This window comes from Galendromus occidentalis, unplaced genomic scaffold (assembly GCF_000255335.2).
Source record: "Galendromus occidentalis unplaced genomic scaffold, Mocc_1.1 scf7180000077524, whole genome shotgun sequence".
NCBI classification, from domain to species: domain Eukaryota; kingdom Metazoa; phylum Arthropoda; class Arachnida; order Mesostigmata; family Phytoseiidae; genus Galendromus; species Galendromus occidentalis.
Genome location: NW_003805512.1, coordinates 37910 through 43211, shown reverse-complemented (window position 1 = coordinate 43211; position 5302 = coordinate 37910).

Below are 5302 nucleotides of genomic sequence, written 5' to 3'. Positions count from 1 at the left end.
AATTCGCCCAGATTCCAGAAACTGAAAGTTCGGGTGGGAAGAGCCTTTGAAAATGCACAGAATTTGAATACGCAAGTCGGCTGACTTTCGACACTGACGCGGCAGAGCGTTTCTCCTCATTATGCTCGGATATTCGCTTTCATTAAACAGCGACATTCAGACCACAGACTGGAAGAAAGGTCGCTCCATCCATGAGATCGAGAACAATGCGGTCCGCTTGAACCCTTTGTCTACGCGAGTCGGAAATCAGGTAGACGTCCCGCTTCTCAGGATATCCGAGACCAGACCTCTCCCAGGCAGAGTTCGAGGTATCATTAGGCTCACTCAGTCGTGAGACGATCTGACCTCAAATTCGAATGTCGGGTCCTCTAACTTTACGACCTGCATGAAATTATTGTTTCCGAGTAATACATAATTTTATGTGTCAGGTATTTAGAACAGCTCGTAACTAAACTTTCCGTTCGCGTATTCCGCTTTGGAATTTTTCTCAACTTACTGCTTTAGGCCGCGAATTACGGCGTGGCCTTTCCGCAGCCTTGGAGAAGAAGCCTTCCGCGATTCTTTTTGTGATCGTACAAGCTGCGAACCAGGGTCCGGTTCCAGGCGCCTCGTGACCCCCTGGCGGCGATTTCTGATACGTACGTGATGTAATACAATCGAAAAGATGATAATAAGATTTTCATGTCCCGCTAAAACGCTGATTGATGTCGGCGCGTCTTTCCGCGCACTTCGGCCACCCCTGAGTCATCGCCGTCAGCGCTTCGCATAGGTGAAGGCTAGAGCCTCACCACTTCTTGCCTAAACACAAGATCAGTGGCGCCCCGCGGTTCTGCGATTCGTGGTATAGGTGAGCGAGAAATCGTGAGAGCGAGCTCGGCGCCCAGGTCTGTAGGAAGCACCATGGCCACAGCCACGAGCACGAGCCACAGAGACGTCAGCGACGTCATTGTCGTCGTCTTCCGTCGTCGGCCCGGAGAACTAGAGCTCACCTCGAGGCCTTGGTCTCATTCGGAATGTGCTGACCTCGCGGACGCTTCCTGGCCCAGGAACCGTCGCCAGCTAGTAAGGAAGCCTAGCACAGCCTGTCGGGCCTTACCCGTAAGGTCCCTTTCGAAATGAATGCTTACCCACTCTTGTCCTCAATACAATGTGGCTCGTCTGGCAGATTCGAGCGAACCTACTTACGACAAAGGCCCGCACGGCTCTGTCGCCGGCGTTCTGGCCTGGCTTCACCACAATCCCAGGTGGTCCAAGAGTACTGCGAACTCGAACATATGTACAATCCTTCCTCTGGGAGTGAAAATTCGGAACCGAGAAATGCGCGCGTTTTCATCGTTAACAGAGTGCAGATGTGCGACTTCACCCAGTCCAGAATGCGGCGGAGATGTCTCGTCGACATCTCTCGACTAACTCATTACCTAGTTAGTAGTTGCAGGGTCTGTCGGACCGTATGCGGTTAGGTCTTGCCATTCGATATCCGACCGAATCTCATCTGGGAGCAGTGCCACGAGAGTGAGATAAGCGAGCGAAACCACACCAAAATTGCTCGTTCGAGGTTGTTTCGAAAATCCTCGTCGAACGCTGGAAGTCTCTGCGAGAAAGATACTCGGGAATGGATGACGTGAATATTTTTCACGGACTTCCCTCACAGAATTTTCCTCTATCGAACGAGGTGATTCACGTTCCCTGGAATCTGCCGAACAATCGATGGGTCATTCGGCTCCGATCTAAACCTTTCTCTCCCGTCCGGAACTTCATCTTCGCTTCTGAGGCCGATCCACGAGATTCTGTCATCACCGCTACCATTGGATCTGACGAAAGCTGTCCGCGAACTTGAAGAGCGCGGAAACTATAGGGAATTGGCAGCGATTCGACTTCGGAACTCTTAGGCCGAATGGGACCGAGCCATTGAATTGTGTGAGCGCCATGCAACGCTCAACTTTTCGCGAATATATTCCACACCGACGGATGGATCAACGCCCTGTCGAGCGTCCGAACACCCCGTGCGGAATTCCGAAAGCGAACCCTTTTCCTCCTTTCAAGGGCTAGCGCGCGACGAGGCTTTCGCCGCGTTGTTTGACCATGGTGGGGTACGGTACACTATAAGTCGAATGACAAGGATTACCGCACCGAACTCGATGTTTGTCGACTGCGATGACTCTTTGGGTGAATGAAAGGAATCGCGCATTCCACGACGGAGACAATAAGCCGTAAACATCTTGCTGAACATGAGAAAGTTTATTTAGACAACAAAAGCAAGAATGACGATGTAACGATACCGTCAAGTGCTTTCCCTGTTTTCGGGAGAAGGTGCTGTGCCTCCCGAGAAGAAGGAGAAGTAGAAAAAAGAAGCTCGCGGCCGTGAGCTAGCAATCCGGGGCTTTCATACCGAACAGTTAACGGTTTTTTGGATATGTCATTCGTCTTCAACGCAAAATTTTGCACGGCGGGTCTTTTGAAGCTCCTAACCTTCGATTAAGAAGTTTCGTTACTGGAATCGACTGAAAATTCGAGAAGAACTCTGTTCGCGCCATGGTTCACAGCACGAGGGAAGACGTCTACACTCCTTAGTGACGCGGCTCAATTCTTTCGGAACTTTTCCACTCATGAGGCTGTCGTCAGAAAATTCATCGAAATCAGGTTTTTGACAAGCAGACCGCTGCATCGGGGTCATTGGCGGTATTCTTCGAGCGATCCGCATCTGCACGGAACAATCGTTTGACCAACAAACCTCTTCTGAAGTGACCTGCGGCCATTCGCGGATTCCACTAAATCATTCGTGCACGCTCGAATCCCCACGTTTGTTACACTTATCCGTTAATATTAAGCGTACTGTTCTATTGCGTGATCTATTCCCCATGCTCGCTCCGTGATTTTCCATCGGCCACCGATGAACAATTCTTCTGGAATTCCGACGGGAGCCAAATCTGAATCCCCGCCGCCTATGAAATCCTCGTATGTCTATGCGCGTGGATTCAGGGTTCATGACCGGATTATGTTTCGGACGATGGAATTATCCGCTCGGGAAGAGAATGTCGCGCTGGAGGAATTCTCCCTCTCAATATTCGACGCATCGAGCATAGCTTGCAGGTCGACAGTAGCACCGCGGTAGCACCAGCGTTGAAACGATTTCTCCTCTATTGGACATTCGGTGGGCTCTTTGGGCTTAACCTTGACGCGCTCGCTGTTGTCTGACTCATCGATGTTTGCTCTTTTCCTATTGGCAAGCTTCGATGCCGAAGTCATAGTGGCTCAGCGAGAGTTTTTATCCGCTGCCGACGGATTCTTGTTGAGCTTCCTAGAAGCCCCAGAGAGCCTTTGCTAAACGTCGTCCGAAGCCTTTCTAGAAGCTCACCGAGTTGGATGCACCGAAGCTAGCTCCTCTCGATTGCTTGCGCCCTCAAATCGGAATCTCCAGCTCGTTCTGGAACGGGACGACCCATGGACTTGGCTGGCGAGAATTGATTTCGCATGCGATGAGGAACGTGACGGAATCCGCGGCCCCACCCACTTTTGCAAATGATAACCAAGTCGAGTCTGATGAAACAAGTACATCCTGGAACCGCAGGTGTCGATCAGACAAATTCAGATCGATTCAAGAAGTGCCTCTTTCTCAGTCAGTCAGTCAGTCAGTCGTTGGGTGACATCGTCTCTTTGTCTGACCCGCGGGGTTTTCGTGGCACGTAATTCAATCACCTCGGGAGCATTTCAAAACGGTGCGAGAATATCTGTCGTCTTTCCGAAGCGGTGCCGGCACCGGCGGCGATCTTTTCCGAAGTCGACTTACGATTTTATTGTTGTCTAGAGATTGATGGATGACTTTCGCGAAGAACCCATGTAGATTCATCACTCGCCAACCTCACAAGAGGCGTACTCAACGAGGGATATTGTCGCATTTTAAGCGAAAGTTCTTGATAGGGGCAGCGACTGTAGCAACAATCCTTTTCTGGCGTGGAACGGTGATTCAAGTCGATTCGGCGTCTCGCGGAATCCTTTGAGCATTGTGGCGAACCGAGTGAGCCTGCGAGACAGGCTGCTCATGAGCGCCATAGCCCGATTCGGGAGAAGCCGATCCCCCCATCGACGCATTCGATCGTCCCTCCCGGATTCGAGACTCCGATCCTGCTGGGAGTGTTCCCCTTGCAACGCGAGACGAATGCCAGGGATTCATCCTCTGGGTTTGCTGTTTATCAACTCTGATAAATTAAGGATTGCCCGAAGGCTGCCTCGTCACGACGGAGAGGATTGTCTCGGAACTCGAGCGAGGAAAGTTTTGAGCTGTGAGAATCCTCCCGAGTCCGGAAACTCGCGACGCGGGAATGCGGACGCTCCATGTATGCTGACAATTGACAATCATGCCATTCGACGAGAGCATGTTGGCTAGCTGAGTTTTTTTTCAAAGTCAAGGAGAAAGCTCTGCAAAATCAATCCCTTATTTCATCTTAATTCGTCTAGAGAGGGCTTCTTGCACGATACGGGAACGGGCTGCGCCATCTGGAAATGGAAATTAGACAGACTCGACATCAAACACGAAGTGAGAAGTGATCGACCATCGCCCAATTCCATCCGGGACCGATGAGGAATTTCGTGATGGCGGGGATCGTGCAGGGAGCTCGCAGAAATTCTAGCGGTGCACCGAGAGATCTCTTGTTATCTTCTGATGCGTTTCAAAAGAACCTAGCGATCCGTACAGTGGATTTGTGTAAAATCTACTTCCGAGCTGATAAATGCCCCGGAACGGGATTCCATGGCGTGACTGGGCGCTCTTTGAATTCCTGCCGGGATCGAAAAATCAACGTCCCCCCTTGTCAATCCAGAAATGCGGCGCAGATCCCGACACGGCCACGACAGAAACTCACGGTGAACATATTTATAAAGTTCCCCCCTTTTCTCTCTATGAAAATTGCTTAGCATTGAAAAGTAGGTGTCAATTGCGGTGTAGATCGCGGGTGTCAATCGTCGTCGCGAACGGCAGCGTTCGTAGCGCCCGAGACCGGTTGCGTACATCCCGCTACCTGAATAAAAGGATTTTTCGACGTTTTCTATTTTCAGCCGCAGTCTTCGGTGAACACAGCGAGTTTTTGCTCTTTTTCGTCGTGGTCACTGTTGCTTTGACATTCCGTATCCGACCCTCCCGAGAATTTCTCCATTGACAACGATAAAGTGGAACGCCCAAAGCTAGTTGGGCACATTTGCAATAACGTGGTGGACGAATCTATTCGATTTCGTTTTCCTGTCGAGGCTTCGATGAACCCTCAGACCACGCACGAGCTCTTGTCTTCCACTCCATGCTGGAGCATGT